We start from the raw sequence: 23,062 nt of genomic DNA, 5'->3' as shown, positions 1-23,062 counted from the left end.
ACTGTTACTCAAAGTAGCGCTCAGTCTTTGTGCTACAAGTGCACGATTCCCGATCGCAATGACTGGTTCGCATACGCACACTGCGATGCATACACATGCGCAGAAGGGCAACAATCGCCCATAGCGAGCGATCGTGGCTTAATGGTCGATTCTGAATCAGACCCTTAGTCTTCAATCTAGCACCCTGCACCTGTCACAACCTGTGCAAGTTCCTCTTTCCTGCCTGAGGTGTCGCTCTCTAATTTGGTGCTTCTAGCACACAAACTGCTGAATCTCAGCAGTTTGTTGCATCAGCTGAGTGTGCTAGAAGCACCAGAGCAGAGAGCGACACCCCAGACAGGAAAGAGGAACTGCACAGTTTGTGACAGGTGCAAGATGTAAGAATGAAGACTAGAACTGTATATTTAAATGGAGATCATATATTTGCAATCATAGACTGCATACCAGTTAATAAATGAATATAGGCTATCATAGGCTGCGTACCAGATAATAAAAAACAACAGCATCTCCGTGTGACTTTCTTAGCATTCCCTCTAGTGTTCCTTAGTGGATATGTTGTTCATGTAATATACTGTTCCTGCAGATATCACTACCAGAAGTCTACTTGTCTGGATCTTGGAATGTTATTTTCCTACAACGCTGACAGATATACAGGACCAACTATTACAGCTGCCTGCAGAGCTGCTGTATCCTCTTATTGTGAATACAGCAGCTCTTATTGTATCTAATTTAATTTTGTATTTAGGTATTACCATAATAGATCAAAGAAAGATGTAATAGACCTGCACCATCAGAAACTTCACTGCAGGAGATTACAGGTCACAGCCAGGGAATGAAGCCCTTCAGCGAGTCTCCTATAAAACTCAATGTAGCATAGGTGGTTCCATGGCTCCCTGATACCCTCAGAGTAATGGTTTCTTGGAGTGAGGTATTCTCTGTGTAACCTCCTTTTACTCTCTAAAAGGGACACTGGGTTACTAAATCCTAGGGTTTCAGATGTCGTCTAGAGCACAGGTTCTCAAACTCTCTCCTCAGGACCGCAAACAGTGAATGTTTTCCAAGTCTCCTCACTGAATCACAAGTGAAATAATTAGTTCCACTTTTAAATTGTGTCAGTGAGTAATGAATACACTCGTGTGCCTGCCTGGTGATCTGGAAAACGTGAACTGTGTGGGGTCCTTAGAACCACTGGTCTAGAGTGTAACCACCATTAACCTCCCGTTAAGTGGTACACATATTATTAATACAGTGCCTCCACCCAAGTATTAGTTTTCAATTAGGGATTTATTGGGAAACCCCTTTAAATGTTATAGTATGTATATAACTGGTCTATTATTACTCATTAGCCTGTGTATCCATAAATCCTAATGGTGCATAGTAAAGCAATTACCAGTAAAATGGAACATTGGATATAATAATTATTTTCCCACTTATGATCAAACAAGTAACCACTCCATTTGTTGCAGTATTAAAACTTGTTCATATTACTGATTAAATATATATGGAGTTTAACATAGTTACATTCTATACCTTGAATTACCAGCATCTGTTACATACAATAAGATAAATTCACATACAGAAAATATTCCTACAGGATATTCCACCAACACTTTACATCAATAAACATAACATGTTTTCTTCCCCTGAGTTAGTGGGATAAACTGTGTGCAGAAAACATACAATTAGCTGTGAAATAATAACAACTATACAGAGTAACTTACAATTTTATGAGACTCCGTCAACCATATTGGAGCGTAACCGATAATGTATACTTAAGAGTTAAAACACGCACAAACAACATATTTGTGTCTTACTGAAACACATATGCTGCTAATGCACTTTCCTACTAACCATGTATGTATTATTCAGGTAGTGTTACATGATAAATAGTTCGCTTTATATGTCCACAGTCTCACAAGATATCTAGCGAAATATAACTAGTCTTTGTGAGTATCCTATTGCAAGGTAGTAGTCTGCTAGGTTCTGGCTGCAGATATACAGTGTTAATTAATGTCTTTATCCACTCACAATCCATAGACTACACTCCGTAGCTATAATTTAGCTGAGCCTGATGGGCATATGCAACATAGACTTACTTTCACTTACATCTATATATATTCTTCCATTGGCGGAGTTAGAGAGTTGTGAGCCCAGGTGCAAGAATATGCTTTGGGTCCACCTCATGCATTGCCCAACAGAAGTAGTTCCCCCCCCTATGCAGTGCCCCTAGTAGTAGTCCCCCTATGCAATGCCCCCAGCAGTAGTCCCCCCTATGCAGTGCCCCCAGTAGCGGCCCCTCAATACAGTGCTCCTAGTAGCAGCCACCACCCTATACAGTACCCCCAGTAGCTCCCCCCTATACTGTGCCAGTTCCCATGCCCCCTTAGATGTCTCCCGAATACCCTCAGAGTAATGGTTTCTTGGAGTCGGGTATTCTCTGGTTATGTTGTAGTGTGGGCATAGGTGGTTACATGGCACCCTGACACCCTCAGAGTATTGGTTTCTTGGAGTCAGATATTCTCTGGTTATGTCGTTGTGTGGAACCAAGAAGAGAAGAATAATACATCATAGTGTACACTGTGGGATACATTGTGAATCATTCAGTTTGATACATAGAAATTACCTCTCCTTGTGGGTATAATAAATACACTATAGACAAACTCCCACCATTGTCTGAAGGAGGCTGACTGCAATAGAAGGGTGTTGAGATTAATGCTGACCGATCTCATTATTTCTCCAATTTATAGATGATCGATCATCACACAATGTACACTATGATGTATTTATCTTCTTATTTTCATTCTTCCACATTACAACATAACTAGAGAATACCTGACTTAAAGGGGTTTATTTACGAAGCATTGGGTTCTAAAACCCGGCACTTCCAATACTGTTTATGCTCGTAATTGAAAAGGGTAATACTTTTACCAGCCGTGTTTTGGTAGTAAAATCATTGCTCTTTTAAATTTCGGGCACAAAACTGATCGGAAGCACAGGGTTTTAGAACCCAACGCTTAGTAAATGAACCCACTAGTAATCATTACACTAAGGATTTCAAGGGCATGGGGAACCCACCTTTTCTGTGTAGTACTTTAAAGCACAAGGTCATCTGTATTGCAAAATATATTTCAATGCAATTGTCCCAGGAAAACGCATATAAAGTAGCCACTCAATCATCTGTAAATAGCTAGTGGCCATGTGGGTATATTTTAGTCCTAAATTGGTACTTATTTATTTATTCTTAGGTACAGTCTAAATTCAGCTGAGGTTTTGGGGCACAAAACCTCCTATCGATAGTGGGAATACTATATTTATATGAAATATTCTGAAGCTTGAAACCATTTTTAGAAACTTGAGAATACTGTCCTTATGGAAGTAATGTCAGATTAGGCTTGGAAACAGAACTGGTATCCAGATTACGGTGTGTATGGAAGTAAGTTGTTTTTTTTCAGACCGAATTATACAGTAGTTACTAGAATTCTACCCTCTTGTGTATTTCTTGTTTTAATTTTACAATAGGTGGAAACTTAATGTAGTATGTACTGCAGTGTCTACCAACGGAAATGGAAGGAAGGTTTTCTATTACAATAGATGTTTTCGTGGATCTCTCTGTACAGTACATGTTCCTCTTGCCTGGGTCATGCATACTTACAACCAGTATCAATATGAAGTACAACTTTAGTAGAAGTTTTTTTTGTACAATGCATATAAACTGGAATCTCTACATACCCACTCATGTTCCTAACTACATTGTGTATGCGTTGCAGCATAGCGCCGTCTTCTGTGTGCTGCATGGTCAATTTAAATCTTTTTGTTCACTGCAAGTCAAATACATTAATCCTATGGAGCTTCCTCCATTCCCCACCATGACTGAAAATACAGGGTGTCATATTGGCATTTCAGCTTTCAGTATCCGACCCTGAAGATCTGTCATCTTTTTTTACGAAGGTGGCCATGAATCTTTGCCCATAGCAAGATCTTTCATCTTATGTGAGTTGAACATGAAACAGCTTCTTATCTCCATTATATCATGTTACAAAAATAAACGTTAAACAGCTGCAGCAGTGTCTGAACACGAGGTGTCCACAGCTGTGACATTTTTAGATCCTCTATGTTTCCAGTTGTTGCAGCTTGCCTGGATGTTAGCATCTGCACAATAGTGGGAGGCTTGGAAGTATTTAGTATGTGTGGACATCTCCATTAAACATGAGGCTGATGCAGATTAGTATTGCACCAGTTGGCATGACGTATTTTGCACCACACATGACTAGAACAGTATTCACATGCATATGTGCCCATGCAGATTTTAAAGATTCTGCTTGCCTGTGTCTGGTGGGTAAAATGCAGGCATTCTAACACAGGCCAAACATAGTAAGGGAGTGTTTGCTCAATTGCGAACGCAGGCAGTGAAAGAAGATGATAATAATAATATATGTCTGAGAAAACATTATTATTTGCAGGTGGTCGGAAAAGAGCAAATACCGAATGATGATGATGGCTAGGACTATCACCTGCATCAGCGAATCTCTTGTGATTGGTGCTTTATTGGTTGCTTGGGCATAGCTTATGGTTTTAAGAGCTTGTTTTAAAGGATTTTTTCTTCTTAGTGGAAGCAAGGTGGGTAGTTGTTTCTGCTGTATAAAGCTGGGTACACAGTTAACCCTGCCGGGGGCCCCTGCATTGGAAAGTGCATGCAGGTCCAACGGAGGATGTCGATGGTGAACCGCTGCAGAGGCTTGGATTTGCAAAGCCACAGGTGGGCCTCTCGATACCTCTCTTGGCGACAGCGACATAGCAGTTGTGTAATATGTTGCAGTCATGGTGAGATTAGTATGCAACTCTGAATCAGAACCTACAGTATATATGTCTGTGACATGTGCCATCACCGCTATCAACACTGCTTGGTGTCACCATCAGAGTGGGTGACACCAAAATAGCAGAGGAGTTCTGCTACTTTGATGTCACACGTTTTCCTGCTAATCATGCTGTGAACTGCGCTAACTTTACTGCACCCCTATCTCTTTTTGTCCAATTAGGTTGTGGGCAAGACTGGTTACAAAGTATACATGTTGTGAAATTTAATATTCCTGTATCTCCTATGCTACTGTATGTAGTAATCAAGGAATAGAGAAAAATAAAGGAGATGATAATTAAGATTCAGGTTGAGCTACTTCTTCCTGGGATGTCAACTGAAGGTGTTTTTTTTTTGTCATATATTTTAATTGAATGTCATGGCTCATAAAACATGTTTAGTGGATATAACAAGTTTACACCTCCTTAGTGAAACTGCAGGTTTTTTGTGATGAAAAGCCTGAAAACAAGATCGATCATGTCACCTTTTTTTTATTTGCACCCAACAAAATGCAAGTGAAAAACAAATGGACAATTTCTAGGTAAAATATGTGAAAATTAAAAACATACAATGCCCTGGTTGCACACCCCATTACTAAAGTTTTGTGGTAGCACCTTCTGTTTTTATTATAGTAGTGATTCCATTTGAATGAGTCTCTACCACACAACTGGAGTTTGCAATTCAATCCCACTCATCCCTGCAAAAAAATAAAATAAAATAATCCATTGAATCCATCCAATTGCGAGGAGGTCAGGTGTGCACAGTCCTCGTTAGGTCATTCCATGGGTTTTCAATGGGATTGAGGTCTGGGCTCCAAGGGGCCCATTCAAAGTCTTCAATCTTGCTTTTCTATAACCATTACTTAGTTTGAGTTGGATGTGTGCTTTGGATCGTCCTTTTGAAAAGGTAAAATTCTCCTTCAGCTTTCTAACAGAAATCAGAATATCTTGATAATTGGAGCAACTCATTATGCCATCTATCCTGACCAGAGCCAGTGTTCCAGTTGAAGAGAAGCAGCTCAAAGCACAAGGCTGGCAGCAGCATGTGGCACAATAAATACAGTATGACGGTCTTGGGGTGATGAGCTGTATTGTCTCTGTGCCAAACATACTTATTTTACAATTAAGGCCAAAAATTTCAACCTTGGTTTTATCAGACCAATAAGACATTTTCCAGATGTGAAAAATTTAGTTGGACTTGAACATTTCCTGATGCGTTGACTCCTTATCTTGTCATCAACTTTGGGACAATATTCCTGATCTTGACAATGTTCCTCAATTTTTGATGATCGTTCTCACAATGCTTCATGGTACATGTAATGCATTTGAAATTAATTCATACTCCTATTCTAATTGGTGCATTAAATAATGAGACCCCCATGGATATTTTGAAAGCTCCTTACGGACCATGGCTAGCCTTGTAGTATGCAACCCAATAAAAGGGAATCCTACAGGAACAGACTGGGGCTGATTCTGAGTTGAGAGCAAAAGCAAAAAAAAAAAAAACTTTTCGCCTGGACAGACCATGTTGCAGTGCAAGGGGTGCAAATACCGTTGTATTGTTTGCATGCAGGGTAAATACTGGCTGCTTTTGCGTGTACAGTAGCCCACAAATGCTGGACAGCTTTATTTTACATTACAATTTATATTTGGGTTTGGACACACCCCTCTCAGATCTAAGGGGGAATTCAATTGTTTTTTCGGCAACGATTATTAATGGGCACCCAAAGCAGCAATCCAATTCTTTTGGGCGTCCATTAATTATCGCTTATGGCACTAAAAAGCACCAGGTTTAGCTGCGAAAAGCAGCTAAACCTGTCTAAAGTCCTGGTTAGGGACATTTCACACATTTTTCCTAAAATTGTCTATTTGTTCTTGAATTTTGTTGGGTTCAAGGTCACGTTAAAGTTGATTGATCTTGATGTCAGGCTTTGCATCACAAAAAAATGACAATTTCAATAAGGGTGTGTAGACACTTATAAATCCACTGTACATGGCCTGAAGCACTCCACGGTGTACTTCTCACACCCTTTGTAAAGGTGCTAGTCAGGGATAGTGCATATTGACATAGTATTTTAAAGTATCAGTATGGAAACCCTGCGTGGAGATGTAAAGTTTATTGTGAGGGAGGGAAGGTATCGCATTGTGAACACCTATGTTTTATTGGGTGTTTCCTAGCAAGTGGCATAAGGGTAAGCAGTACTGTGTGATGCAATTAGACACCATTACAGTACCACTGTGGTTCTTTTTATACATATAATACATACGGTATACGATCATTACCAACCTTTATCTCTTTGTACAAATTAACTTGGTGAGTTGTGCTTCCAGAACTGGCACATTTGTATACCTCTTATACATGTTAACCCCATCTCTACACAGTTACTGTGGTGCTGTTTTATTTTTTTTTCTAGGAGTATTTTTTCCTTTTACTGGCATTTGTACACATTCCTGAATTATCCTATTTCTAAAGCAATATACAGATATGTAGGGCAGTAGAGACAGGAGTGGTGCATTCTTCTGCAAGCTGCCTACTTCCCATGTGACTGTGATCAGTCCGTAGGCTTGATAACGCCATTAGCACTGAAATGTGTCACCGTGCTCCCCTTGCTTTATAAAGCTGCAAATCACAACTCTGTACAGTAGGGGGTGGCGAACCCACGATGACAATGTCGCTCACCATTACACCCCTCTCCCATACTTCTCACCTTGCTGCCCCCTCTGGGTTTCTAAATGTTAGCAGGTATGGAATAAGATTCTATTTCAGACCTATTTTCATGTGTTACAATTGATACTACTATGAACACTATTGGCACCAGTTAGCTAATAACAAGATAGTATACAATATAAAGCAGGTGTAAATGTGTATCTGAAATGGTATTTTACATACTTACTCCTCAATTATCTACCATCGCTTCCATACTTTTCTGTCACATCTGAGAAAAAAAACTTTACATGTCAAGTATAAAAAGTATTAATATTATTAAACTTTATAGCGCACCACATGTGGCCCACAGTGCCATACAGAGGGCAAACATCAAGACAATGCACGGTATGACATTACATTACAGTAAACAAATAACACTGCATCCCTTAACACAGCTACTGAAAGCATGGATGGGTACTGGGGTGCCCATACGTGTGCAACTAACAGGTTTAATGCTTCTGTACGAGGTGCAAAGACAACGAAGGAGTGGAGTCAAGGGACAAAGAGCCCAAAGAGGAGGTGCACAGTGTAGCTGGTGAGCAAGAGTTATAGGTAATAAGAACAAGATGTAAGAGGGTCCTGCTCATTAGAGCTTACAATCTAAAGAGAAGGGGGCAGACACATGGTTGACACATGGGATGAGCCAATGTAAGGGGATTTGAGGGAAGTGTGCAAGAGTGGGAGAGATGGAGAATGAAAAACGGTGAGGTATACTATATGGTGAAATGGTTAAGCGGATGACTGGTATGCTTTTATAAACAGATGTGTTTTCAATGGTCATTTGAAGCTATACATGCTAGAGGATAGTTTGATAGAACAAGGGAGATCATTACAGTGGTTGGGGTGGCATGGGAGAAATCGTGAATTTGAGAGTAAGATGTGAAAGAAAGGAGATGGTCATTGGCCGACCGGAAAGCGTGGAAGGGAGTGTGTATGGAGATGAGGTTGGAGATGTAGGGAGCAGTGGAGTTGGAGAGGTCTTTCTAGGTGAGGGTGAAAAGTTTGAAGAGGATTCTGTAGGGGAAGAGGAGCCAGTGTAAGACTTGGCAGAGAGGAGAGGCATATGTGGAGTGGTGAGAGAAGATAAGTCTAGCTGCAGCATTAAGTGTAGATCGAAGATTAGTGAGATGGCAGTGGGTCAGATCTATAAGGAGAAGGTTGCAGTAGTCAAGATGAGAAATTATCAGTGAGTGGACAATAGTTTTGGTTGCATTTTGGGGTATGATACAAGTGATGTTTCAGAGATGGAAGTGACAGGATTGGGCAAGAGATTGAGGGGGTCATTCAGACCCGGTCATTAGCGCCGATGCGCTCGGACCGGGTCGATGCCCCCCACAGAGCATGCGCATGATGGCGCCGTCGTGTGAATGCGTGAGACCCGCTACGACCGATAGCGCCGGTCGTAGCGGGTCTCGATCCAAAGGGGGCGAGCTGTCGATGTTGATTGACAGCTCGCCCCGTTTGGAAGGTGGGCCATGGGGGTGGCAGCCCAAACGGAGGCGTTCCCATGGGAACGCCTACCATTTGGGGGCGGCCCTACTGACATCACTAGTGATGTTAGTGGAGAGCTTCCGGCTCAGACAGAGCCAGAAGCTCTCCGGGGCTTACAAGAAGGGTCTCGTCGTAAGCTCCGATGGTAGCGATGGTCTCTGACCATCACGACCATCACCGGAGAGGTCGTTAGAGCTGTGGGTGTTAACCCACAGCCTAACGACCACAACAGAGGCGGGCGGTGAGGATGCAAGTGGCCACCCAGTATCTGAGCGACCGCTTGCATCCTCCGACCACCTCTGAATGAGGCCCTGAATGTGGGGGAGAACAAGAGAGAGGAGTCAAGAATGACACCAACACAGCAGAGTTAGGTAACAGAGAGGAGGTAGTGGTGTTGTCCACAGTGATAGAGAGGTTTGGGGGGGAGGAGACTCATGATGAAGGGAATACAATGAGTTAAGTTTTAGCCATGTTAAGTTTCAGAAAGCATATGGACATCCAGGAGGAGATGGCAGCAGTCAAATTGACACCAAAGAGAGAAAGTGAAGGGATAGATCTGGTAGAGTTGATTGTTATCATATAGAGGTGATAGATACTGAAGGCCAAAGGAACTGTGTACACCCATAGAGGAGGTGTACAGAAAAAAGAGCAGAAGGCCAAGGACAGACCCCTGTGGGACTCCTATGGGAATGATGCATGAAGGGGAGAATTCAGAGGTAGAAATAGAGAAGGAGTGGTTGGTGAGGTAGGAGGTGAACCATGAAAGAACAGTGTCAGAAAGGCCAATGGTCTGAAGGGTGTGCATTAGTACAGGGTGATCCATGGTGTCAAAAGCCGCAGAGAGATCCAGGAGGATAAGCAGGGAGAAGCAGCCGCTGGATTTGGCTGAGAGAAGATCATTGGTGACTTTGGTCAAGGCAGTTTCAATGTAGTGGAGGGAGCGGAAGCTGGATTGGAGAGGATCAAGGAGGGAGTTGTCAGATAGGTAGCTAGTGAGAAGGTTGTAGACATGCCATCTAGTATTTTGGAAGCAAAGGGGATGAGAGAAATGGGGCGGTAGTTAGAGAGTGAGGTGGGGTCAAAGATAGGATTTTTTATCATCAGTGGGATGAGCATTTTTAAAGGATGAGGAGAAGATGCCTGTGGAGAGGATTAGATTGAAGATGTGAGCAAGGTGGGAGCAGGCAGTTGAAGAGAGGGAGCAAAGGAGGTAAAAGGGGTTGGGTTTCAGGGATCAGGTTGAGAGGATAATATATGAGAATGCACATCGTCACCTGTAGTGGGGCGGAATGCGCATATGGGGTGGTGGCTGCAGGGAGATAAGGGTCCCACGGGAGGGGTGGCTGAAGACTGATAAAAAGAGGAAATTTCGTGTCTGTTGCCCTAAATTTTAGAAGTGAAAATGGAGGCAATGTCAGTAGCAGCAATGGAGGATGGGAATGGAGTAGGGGTAGCAACTGATTGTTTTGAAAGTGGCAAAGAGGAGGCGGTATTGAAGCACTGTGAAGAGATGAGAGACTTGAATAAGGATTGTTTAGTGAGGGCGGTACTGCAGGATTAGAGGATGAACTAGAGATTTCACCAAGAGGCATTCAGAGGTACTTGTGCATTTGTAAATGAAACAGGGTAAATTTGGAGTGCCAGGGTTTGGAAAGGCGAAGGCACAGAAGATGTGGACAGCAGAGTGAAGAGCGGTGGTGAGGGTGTGTCTGTAGAAGGAGGACAGCTGGTTGTGGTAGGCCGGGGAGGATAGAAAGAAGAGGCCAAATTGACGGGTTCAAGGGCATAGAGACTGTGTCTAATAATTGTTGATTTATAAGAATGATCTGTACTATTTACATTAGATGTATAATAGAAGCAAACTGAGTTACACGAACTGTTCTATTCTTAATGCCCTATATGGCCGTATATAAATAGTGATCTTGGGACCTATTTATCAAAGTAATTCTCTTCCTAAAATATGTGGAAATGGTTGTTTCCACATATTTATGTCCGAACTAAACCTCACCGTTATTTAATAAGACTAAGAGGCCGATGATTAAGTATCCAACAGGCCGTGAGTTGCAGCGGCGGATACTTAAATACCAGAGCAATTCAGCATTACTCCATTGCGGGGACAGCTGCTCCAGAAGAAGTGGTGATACTTACCGGTGTCTGTCCGACTGTGCATGTGTCACCTGAGGTCACACATGCTTGCAGCCGCTGGACACTCGGGCCTGATTTAGAGAAGGACGCAATGCCATTTTTTTCTTTCACAGATCAAGTGATTGTTTGCTATTGCACGTGCGCAAAAGCCACACTGCATATGCATAACATTTGCATTACAATTACTCTCATACACAGGAACCACTCGCAAAGTGAGTGACAAGTCAGCATTTGGGGGTAGTAACGCGAAAGTGATTAGAAAAATGCATGGATGTCTGATCGTTTTAAATGCCGTTTCATGTGTGCGCATAAATTAGCCATTGCGATCACCTTCGGAGTTACTCTGACGGAGTATGAGAACTCTCTGACAAGTGTAACCCCCCTTTTTCCACTACAGGGTCTACAGGTTACCTACTGCCTTGGGCCTAATGTACCCACCTATATCCTTCCACTAAGTGGTGTACAACCTTTCATTAGTGCCTCCACCCAAGTATAAGTAAATAGTGTGGACCTACTTGGGAAAACCCATATTAACAATTTAGGCTTGCTTGGGTAAGCCTAGCAAATATGTTGAGTGGGTTATGTTTCCTTTAATGTAATGTACAAAGCAAATACATCATATAATGCAACACAATATATGCATACATAAGATTAAACTACCTGTTCCTCGTTCTTCTTAATGCTAGGAGATACCAGATGCCACACACAGGGGCGCCGAAGAGGGGGGGGGAGCGGGTACAAATTGCCCAGGCTTGCTGGAGGGGCCCAGCGGGGGTCCAGGTCTGGCACCGCTCCCCGCCCCCCCTTACATCACAGCAGCCCAGCACACGCTGCTGTGTGCTGGGCTGCACTGGGAGACTGCTCGCGGCTGCTAAGAAGCAGCCACAGCAGTCTCCTAGGCACCCCACTGGTTATGCGCTGGGCTGAGGGGGCTCACTGCATCCCCTCCCCAGCATGAAACGTTGCTTCTCGGCACTGCAAAACTTTTTTATTTTTACCTAAGGGGGCGTGGCCACGCCTCCCATGTTTAGGCCATGCCCCCTTTTTTACTGGGGCCCGGCACGGCTCTTGATAGGCCTAGCCACACATCACCCCCTCCAGGTAAGTAATACAAAATTATGTTTGCTTTTCTGTAAAGTTTAATTTGCAACTATTTATCTACCAGATAATTGATAACAGATTATATCAGATTACATATAGATATACATTAACGATGCATACAATGTAACTGAACAATGAAGTGAGGAACTATATAAATGGTGATAACTTACACATGTAAAATTCCTTAGTACTGAAGTCTGTAAGTCTATGGCAAATCCTTAAACTAATGAATCCTTAGTTTAATATATACAACTGTAACTGTAATTCCAAATCCATTTTACCGGTATATTAGAGTACATTGGAGATAAAAGGTTCCTTTGCAGTTTACGTGCTGACCTCCATTGAGAGCTGAACCATAGTAATAAGTTATGTTCCAAGATATACTTTATCTGTATTTCTTTCTCGAATGCCTTTTCCTTTGTACATATATTTGTGGAATCCAAATAGCATAGATAATGTTAGGCTGCTTCCATACTCTGAGCTTTATTAAGCTATACATTTAGTTTAGCAATGAGCATATAGTTCTCTAAACCTCTGAGGGGAGAAGTTCAACACCTGTCTATATGGTGAATTGTATAGTACAAATGAGCTATGATCTGTCCTTATTTATGGTGGAAGGTCCCTAATGGACAAGGGATACTAATGTCTCCGTGTGAACTGCTGTGAGAGACTGTGTCACTAATTACCTGTGTGAGCGGCCGGGTAATATGGTTTCTATAATATACTTGGTATTCCATGGTACATGGTAACATGTATGAAATAGCAACACTGTCACTTCCAGCAAGTTAATGAGTCTTAGGTACGAGGCTCCAACTCAATCTATTAAACTTCCCATTACTCCTCCGGCTCTCTCCTTGGGGTGAGGTTCAGTAAGAGTGCATTAGATACCTCCTTGAAAAAGGCCTAAAGGCTGAAACGCGTTGGAGACCATTGCACTATTACCCAACTTCATCCTCTTTCACCTATTGTTTACTACTACCAGAGACCCCAGATCAGCGTGCAGGAACTAGGAACTGTTATCAAGTTTCCCCGCTAAACGGCAGGACGCTATTATTTGGCACCCGCAAGTCACGTGACCGACCCCGGAAGCAAGCCTCACCACCAAGTGGAAAAGAGCCGGCAGGACAGGAGCGGTGCCCGCGTGGCTAGAGAGGTAAGTCCCCCATCTGCTGTGGAGTACGCCCGGTGCACTGCTTTCATTAGCGCTGCATCCGTGCCGTCCCCCCCGCAGACTATAGCACTTACCAGTGTGCGGTGCGGCTTGCCGGAGGTAGCCTGTTCATTCAGGCACCATTCAGCACCTGCGCCGCTTGGTATTCACGTGCTGGAGCCAGGCAACCTCTCCCCATAAACAGCGACCGTACTCTTTGTCCCAAAGAAGACCACCCCGGGCATCTGTTTCATCCATCCCAAATAGACATTACCTTAGCGGGACGCCGCTTATGGACATATTCCCCCTGTTTTTTACTTTTTTCATTCCTAACGGATGCATCATTCACCAATCTGAGTTACATCTATTGACAAATTGATTATCCTACAAGTGCATCTTTTCTGGCTCACTCTGGTTTAGCGCATACTGAATAAATTAATCTAATTTTATTTCCCACTGTTTTATAACTTTATTGCTAACAGCCATCTTTCAGGTTATGTTATCTACTTCCATGATTATTTATAATACCCATTAAGCCCGAATACAGGCATTTACACTTGTCACCAGCTACTTGCAGTTTTTCTATTCTGACATATATACCATTTGTTATGTATGATTAAGACTGATAGTTAGTATTATATCATTTTGCATCAAGGTGCAGCGCTGCAACACTCTCCTTAGATACTATATTGGACACTCACTGGCTGATTCCCTATACTGATGCACTCTAACTCACTGGACTGAAGTAATGTGCCCCTCCAGCTCTCAGCCTCTATTGCTGCATGCAATGTCAAGGTGTATGCGGTCCAGTTATTTTACTCACTGCCGATAGGGCGCTACTGGCACTACCAACATGTCACACAGGAGCGCTCCAAGTTCAGCCCCCTCCTGTCAGCTTCAACCCGCCTACTGGTGCTGGCCAATCAGCGCACGCTAATGCTTACTATCAGCTGCCCGCTAACTTCTTGTCAGCTGCAGTTGTGGTCTCAGCTCCTGCTGAGAAAGGCTTCCTCTCCAGCTCCATTCCCCCCCAACTCCTGACTAACTGTCAGCTGCTGTTGAGAGCTGTTATGAACCTCTCTCCAACCGGATCCTCTTTTCCTGATAGGAACCAACTCACTCCCACATGTATCACTCCACCCATTCTTCTATAGTGTATGCGTATCCCATACACTGGGGCATATTTTTACCTCAAGAGAGTATTAATATATTATACACATTTTATATAAATGTACATTCATTTATACACAAGTCACTTCAATAAACAATATAGTTAAATAAATTAACATATATCTGTATACATAGTTTTACCTCACAACTTGTACATACATATATATATAATTTTATATTTTACCTCAGAATATTGTCATTAATACAATATTTATTTTAACCCTTAACCAGGGTTACACAAGCATGAGAGCTGCAGTGTTTGCGGCTGGTCAGACTTGACTTACATGCTGCATGACTGAATGATGTGCGTCCACAGTACGTTGTCGGACGGATATGAAAAGACTGCAGTGGCCATCCTTATGCTTGGCTATGCTTTGGAAGGCATTAGCATATTTTTGCATAAATCTCTGAATAAGGCCCTTAAAGAGGAAGCAGTGGAGTGATCAGCTCAGATCCCTTCTCGCAACCCCGGACCTCCTTCCCAGGAGGAAGGAGCGGGGGTCTGGGAACCAACGCCATCTGCAGTGGCGGGCTGGGCCGGGGGGCAGGGTGCCATGTGCCCCCGGGCCGCAGCGCCATGCGGGCCACGGGCAGTCTGTGTCACTGTGACACAGCTGCTCCGCGCGTGTAGCGCTGACCGGACGGAGTTTGGCCAGCGCTACACAGTGACAGACACACAGCCGCCGGCTCCGGCAGCTGTGTGTTTGTTTCAGCAGCTGATGAGAGTCTGTCAGACTCTCATCGGCTGCTGCTGCTCCCACTGCGTGAGCCATCTTTCGGCTCCCGCAGTGGGTAATGGGAGAGACGACATGATGTCATGACGCCTCTCCCATAATGCAAAGTGGCCCGGGAGGACGGACGGAGGAGCTGATAGCAGCGACCGGACCAGGAGTGGGGTTTCGGGTAAGTGTTTTTTTTTTATTACATGTCTCTCTACTGTTGGGGGGGGGGGCACTACAAGGGGGATTACTACTGGAGGCATTACAAGGGGGAGGACTACTACTGGGGGCACTACAAGGGGGGACTACTACTGGGGGCACTACAAGGGGGGACTACTACCGGGGGCACTACAAGGGGGGACTACTACCGGGGGCACTACAACGGGGAGAACACTACTGGGGGCACTGCAAGGGGGGAACTACTACTGGGGACGCTACAAGGGGGAGAGCACTACTGGGGGCACTGCAAGGGGGGGACTACTACTGGGGGCACAACAAGGGGAGCTACTACTGGGGGAACTACACTGGGGGGATTGCTACAGGGGGGGCTACTTCTGGGGGCACTACAAGGGGGGGGGACTACTACTGGGGGCACTACAAGGGGGATTACTACTGGGGGCATTACAAGGGGGAGGACTACTACTGGGGGCACAACAAGGGTGGGGATTACTGCTGGGGGCATTACAAGGGGGAGACTACTACTGGGGGCATTACAAGGGGGAGGACTGCTACTGGGGGCACAACAAGGGGGGATTACTGCTGGGGGCATTACAAGGGGGGGACTATTACTGGAGGCATTACAAGGGGGGGACTACTACTGGGGGTATTACAAGAGGGGGGACTACTACTGGGGGCACTACAAGGGAGAGAGCACTACTGGGGGCACTGCAAGGAGGGACTACTACTGGGGGCACTACAAGGGGGAGAGTACTACTAGGGGCACTGCAAGGGGGGCTACTACTGGGGGCACAAGGGGGCCACTACTGTGGGAACTACAAGGGGGGATTACTACTGGGGGCACTACAAGGGAGGGGACTACTACTGGGGGCACTACAAGCTACAAGAGGGGGACTATTACTGGTGTCACTGCATAGGGGTACCACTACTGGGGGCACTATATAAGGGGCTTACTACTGGGGGCACAATGGGCACTGCACAGGGGGGACCACTACTGGGGGCACTGTATAAGGGGTACTGCATAGGAGGATCACTACTAGGGGCACTACTGGAGGCCTGCATAAGGGGGTCCTCTCGTGGGGCACAGGGGGCACTGCATATGGGCACCACTACAGGGGGCTGCCCCATATCTTTATTTTTACTTTACATTAATTCCATATGGAGCCGCCTCCTCCCTGGAACACTTGAGGGGGGAGGGCGCCTAAGCAAACACGTGCTCCAGGCACCCTGGCTACACGCTACTCCTCTGCCAGGGCCACCTGCATGCATTTGCCCCCCAGGCTAAAAGTTGCCAGCCAGCCCCTGGCCATCTGAAGATGGCATTGGTTCCCGAAGGCAAACTACGAAAACCATCCCACGTTATGTATTCTGTACCTCCAATATTTATTCATTAAATGTCTGATGATTGTAATCTTAACAGATATATAGGGGATATCCCCGGTGGGCTTCACTGCCTGAGGGCCCAACCCCTCCTCTAGAGTTCTGGTTCGAGACTGTGCATATACTACAATATACTGCATTGGCATTGTATTCATTACAATGCATTGTGGTTATCAATCAGGTACATTATCATGCATGCACGATCAGTATTTACTGTATATATTTATAAAGGGGCTCAGACCATGCAATCTATAATGGTTAGTTAAGCCTCTGTAGTTGCTGGCTCCACCCCCTCTGGATGTTGGTCATACTCCTTAAGCATGGGCCTTTACCACTGCATTCCCCCGGTGGGCCCTTCATGCCCCAGTCCGACACTGTCACGAGGCATGTTTAAAAGTATAACACGCACATGATTACAATGCTCAAAGCAGCATTTATACCTGCATTGGGATCCCAGTGCCAGCATTGTCAGGTCAACATACTCACTGTGGACAGTGAGTGTTGACCTCCTGTACCAAACCTGACTATTCTTCATAGTTCATATGCAATGACCTTAAAAGTTACTTCATTGGGTTGCATTAATAATCATGTTTTTCATTCAAAGAATATTTTGAATGTTTCTCTAAGTAGCTGAGTATACAGTACACGCCTATGATCGTATTGTCCGCCTACAGCTCCATGTCTGTGATTTTGGCAATCTTTCATGTGTAGTGTACTTACAGTGTATGTGTGACTGAGTGCAGTATTCAAGCTGGAGAACTGGACAGACTGCCTGTAAGGCAAGGTGTGTGAGTTTGAAGAATAACTCTTCTTCCCCCTACAGCATTCTGTCTAGATAGAACTACACTGAGTACAAGTACTCTTGGCAGTGGCACATGATTTATACTATATTTATTTATTAACAGTTTCTTATATAGCGCAGCATATTCCGTTGCGCTTTACAATTGGAAACATTGATAGAACAAAACAGGGAAATAACAGACAGACATAGAGGTAAGAGGGCCCTGCTTGCAAGCTTACAATCTATAGTATATATATGGAAGTATGATATGTTTTTATACACCCAGAGAGAAACATTTGTTTTCCCCTTTTAGGCACAGGAACAGACAAATCACAGCACAACTCTAAATTACTGATTATATATAAATACATTTTGCAATAAAATTTTGCAATCAATAGAGGTTTTTAGCATAATCATGGCCAAGGTTATGGGCCTACCCACCTTATCCAGGTAACTTCTTTAGGGTAGGTCCCTAACATACTAGGGTTCAAATCCAGAGCGCAGGACACCCCTAAATCGGCGCAGCCGAGCCACACCAGGGCATCGCCATAATAAGAAAAGTGAAAAGTGAAGTAAGAAAGGTAAGAGCAGCTATGGCTGCATGGAAAGGTGAAAATACAAATATAATAAAAGCAAACTGTAAAGTTTTAAAATAGTGCAAAAAAAGAAAGAATGTGTTATAATGCGATGCCCTGAAGCCGACCAACCAAAGCAATCCAGGGGACCCACGCCCCAAAAGTCAACCCAAAATTGCACTACAGTATATAACTTGTAGGACTTACCTAAAATTGTGCCTATTACAAGTGTGCATATACAATACCAGACTCCATGCTTTTTTGGACCCTGAACTAACCACCTGTGGTGTCTGCCAGCAGGTTTATTGTAGACTACCTTTGCAGAGATTTAGCAGTGGCCAGCTCAAAAAATCACAAGTGCAATAGAAACTTTACATGCCTTAATATAAACATTTTATTGAAACCCATTAATCATTGAACAATTTTGTTGTTCTAGTTTGCAATCTGAGAACAGCCCAGCTAACCTGTCTGAACCATTGCAGAGCAGGTGGGAGAACAGGATTTGTGTAATCCCGAGGCTCTTTTGATGAGTTGGTTGGAGGTGTGTTCAGGTTTTCTTTCTTTGTCTTGAAATACTGCTGAACTCAGACAAATGACACTTTGTATATAGTGAAATATGCAAAGAAAGTGAAGTATATCTTAGCATGTAGTAGAGGAGTGTAAGCAGCTGGCACCACCAGGTAAAATGAGAGAGAAGACTCCAGGCAGGTGTGGATCATACAGTAATTAATGTTATGTAATTAACAATTCTGGTTGCTGTTATAATAATAAGAGAAGGAATTTAAGGCACCAAGTTTACTGTTTTATAGTACATGATGTCTACGCTTTGTGGCACATAGCAGTGTAAACTGCTGATTTACAACTATAATTTTGTCTTCTTTTACAGTATATACAGTAGATGTGTTATTAAATGATTAAAGCAAAATGTAGTGGAAAAATGGCGATTTTTATGGTGCAAGAATGACACCATATTATATAAAGACTTTCTTGGTTTATGTGTAATGATTTGCCTTTTAATCTATAGGCTAATCAACATTAATATAGGTGGCAGCTAAACTCTGCTTATCACTTTGCATGTATTCACTGCTGTATTTGTAAGAGGGGCAATAAAGGACAGATCAATGACCATCATACCAGTAATCAGTAGGCACATGCATTGTATACACACAATCAGTGTGTGAGTGTATATATATAATCTGTGTATATGTATTTTTTAAACTATTATATGCAGTATGTTGCTATTGCTTATAAAAGGCTTTGTAACCAATGATTCTAAGTGTCACTTATTGGTAGAGAAGATGTGTGGTTCGGTTCTCCAGAAATCCGAATCTACCCGAATTTCATGAATCCAGGAAAATCCGAGTCGCGGTTCTAATCTCCTGAGGAAATTTGGGTCACGGTTCTGATCTTTTTGCAGTTTGGAATTTGGATTTTAAAACCGAATTTCTGGTTTTGGATTGCATAAATTACATGATTTTAGCTGTTTTTAAAACTTTTTATCTATTTTTTATTTAAAAAATCCAGATCCAAAACTAAAACCATAACACTTGAGGGTGGTTTCCAAAACCTTGAAGGATATACAAAACCAAAACACGGGGGTCGTCACACATCCTTACTTATAGGTATATTGTTTAAACTTCTATGAAGGGGAAAATGGATCTTTTGTTTAACGCCATTTAAGAGTTATGTGATACATCTAGTGTTTAATATTTAAAAGATGAAAAACAATTGTTCCTCTCTAAAACATCAAATGCTACAGTATGTCAATTATGTCCCTAAAGGAAATTCCACGCCTCAGGCTGTTCTCATACTGGTTTTGCAACTCTGCTTACCAACTCCTATGACATAATATTGGGTTACAATTATAAAACTTATATTACAGACCAAATAAAGGTTATTATGAATCAGTAGGTTTGCTTTGATAAATCTAAAAGGACACAGGTGTGCAAGACCCTGAAATCAGTAGTGAGCCGTGAGCGTAATGGATTTGTCAACAAATGACGTTTGTATATGGTTCTTCTACACTGTGAGAGCCACATGGATGAGTGATGCTATAAACTGGGGCTGTAGTTATTGAATTAAAACTTCTATAGAGCTTAGGTGAAGTTGTAGTCCTAACCTGCAGTAAAACCATAACCACACATCACCACGCATTATGCTGAAGGCATGTCTCCCAAACTCCCTGGTTTCAGCAGGAGAGCCCACCATACCATTTTTGGGAGTTTGGGGTGGAATACCTCTGCCACATGCAGCAGAAACTGGTGCCTTCACTGCATGCAGTAATAAGATAGGCTCTCTGGGCATCCTAGCAGTTCAGAGGTGCCCATCATGTCCTGTGTGACATTGCCACACCCACTATGACTTGATTGCACCACCAAAGTACCACAGCCACTCTGAGTCCTCCATCATTTCTATGCAGAGACACAGGGGGCAAAGGAAGTGTCAATTGTCCTCTGTTTTATGGCATTGTACTCAACAGAATTAGTTTAATTTGATAAGTCAATTACATTATGTTATTATTGAATGTAATTTAATGTTAAATAATAACATTGTTAGAGGTTCACTTAGTAAAGTAGCTTGTTCTTTGGTCTTGATAAACAATTGATATTATAATATCTCCTTAATGTCAGCCTAGCAGTTGCAGCTGAGGGTAAGATCTGCCCCGAGAGGAAAAGAAACCCTGGACAATAGCTATCAGTAGGACGGCGTGGGCGGGGGGGTTCTACTTTACCACACTCTACTTCAGAAGCAAAACCTAGTGCTTTTTCAGAAAAATATTTATCAGAATGGACATAAATCTTACCACAGGGGGCATGGGAATTCTTTGTGTCTCTAACTATCAAGCAGCGATTTTTCTGAGTTCTGTTGATCTAATGAAATTGAATCCACCGGCGCTGCTTACCACCGGCCCTGCTTACCACCAGCCATACTTACCACCGGCCATGCTTACCACCAGTCATGCTTAAAAATGAATTACAATGAATGGTCAGATGAATGTTAAATAATACTACAGTACATTTTTAGGAATTCACTGAACACACTTCAGAAGAGTTATCAAATGTGAAATATTAAATAACTGGCCCATCATGGTTGTTTTTTCGGAGGATAGTATTGAGGCGATGAGGACTGAGTCGCCACGATAACAACTGCAGCTTGTTAGTACATTTATTCCATACTGGAAACCATAAAGTATATCAGTGGCGTAACTTCATCTCAGACGCCCAGAGGTAAGTTATAATTTGGTGCCCCCCCTTAAAAATGGGAAAATAAATATGGTGCATACAGTATCCTATCTATCTATCTATCTATCTATCTATCTATCTATCTATCTATCTATCTATCTATCTGCACAAAAAAACTAATATAGAATATGTGCATTTGTTTCTAGTAGGCCTATTTACTAAAGTAAAGTTGCAGGATACCCCTCCCTTTTTTTTGGCTATATAAAGATATGCGTTAGTCACAGATAAGTTAGTGACCTGTATAGTGCAATAAGCATGAGGCTCAGAGTCCTACTGATGGAGGCGAAAGCCACCTGATGTAGGATGTGGAGCCCTCCTGATACCCCCTATAGAGGGGAAAGCCACCTGATGTAGGATGTGGAACCCTCCTGATACCCCCTATAGAGGGAAAAGCCACCTGATGTGTTGGCTTTGAGGACTGCGTTTGAGTCAAGATACTGTAAGACTGCTACTGTGGTAGAACTACAAATCACAAAATGTCCAGTCTACTGCCGACTGCTTCACATGCCGGGAAGTTGCTCCACCAAAGATTTCCCCCTGGCCCCCGTCTCCCATGCCCTCTTACCCGCAGCTCCGTCTGGTGCATCCTTGGACATCCAGCTCCTGGAAGATCTGCAGCCGTGCTTATGTTCAGGCCCGCCGCACAAGTCTGCGGCTAGAGCTGCCACCAGGGAGGAGTGAGACGGGGATTTGTGGGTGAGGGGGTGCCAGAGTCACACTGGCATGAGAAGCTGCTGAGCAGCAGCGGCATCAATGAACGGGGACAAGCCTTAGATAGATGGAAGCGGCATCTGATGGTCTGACACGGAGCCCTGTACAAGTATATGGTTATGGTGGCTTCCCAGGTGCAGGAAAGGGTTGCCATGTATTGGGTGGCCATGACGGTGCACTCTGGGTACATAGTTACAGCCCTAAATGAGGTGAATATATTGTGGGCAATGGAGGAGGTTGCCTTCAGTGCCAGCGGCAGGCGCCTCCATTGTCTCCCAGAGTTCTGCCCCTGAAGTATATGCTTGTGTAACTGTAAACTAATATCTAAATAACCTAGATAAATACTGAATCTCCAAGCAGACCTTACATTTATTAAAAAATAAAAAACATATAATTTACATATATTTGGATGACCACTCATTTAGCTGCTTCAATATATCATTTGCACACCAATCAGAGCTTACTTTATGGTTTCACTTAACATTTATACTTATGCCATTTTGCTTGCTAATTACATAGATAGTATAGATTATTTACTTATCCCTCCTGGGCAAGGCTTTTCATCATGTGGCATATAAAATTGCTTGGTCAGCACCAATACTTAGATGTATTTTACTAGTTACAGTGCTTCCTCCATGCTGACATTCATTTTAGCTTGTATGAATCCTGCGCAAATGTTGAGGCAGTTTTGTTTTCTGAATTTTTCCTTACAGTTCTCTATCCTAAAGCCAGACATACATTTAAGCAATTTATCGGCCTGATCTGCAGATTATCTCTAGATTGAACCAATAATTGTATAGTATATGGCTGCGATCAGCAATGTTTGGCATAAAAAATCTTTCAGCTGCTCCAATCATTGGTC

General features: G+C 43.2%; 1 protein-coding gene across 2 annotated transcripts in view; it reads left to right on the top strand.

Annotated features, from left to right (window-relative positions):
• The window catches only part of EMP2 (epithelial membrane protein 2), a 57,142-nt gene that overhangs the window by 14,574 nt on the left and 19,506 nt on the right, over nucleotides 1–23,062 (top strand). Inside the window, exon 1 of one of the 2 annotated variants that reach the window (XM_088466766.1) lies at nucleotides 18,714–18,788. The exons of the other annotated variant lie outside the window; for it this stretch is intronic. The gene's annotated coding sequence lies outside the window, so the exon portion shown is untranslated. Of the gene's footprint in view, nucleotides 1–18,713; nucleotides 18,789–23,062 lie in introns of those variants that run through there. 2 annotated transcript variants of the gene reach the window in all.

This window comes from Taudactylus pleione, unplaced genomic scaffold, assembly GCF_031769625.1.
Source record: "Taudactylus pleione unplaced genomic scaffold, aTauple2 ptg000066l, whole genome shotgun sequence".
NCBI classification, from domain to species: Eukaryota; Metazoa; Chordata; class Amphibia; order Anura; family Myobatrachidae; genus Taudactylus; species Taudactylus pleione.
This window is presented reverse-complemented; position numbering and strand designations above follow the sequence as displayed.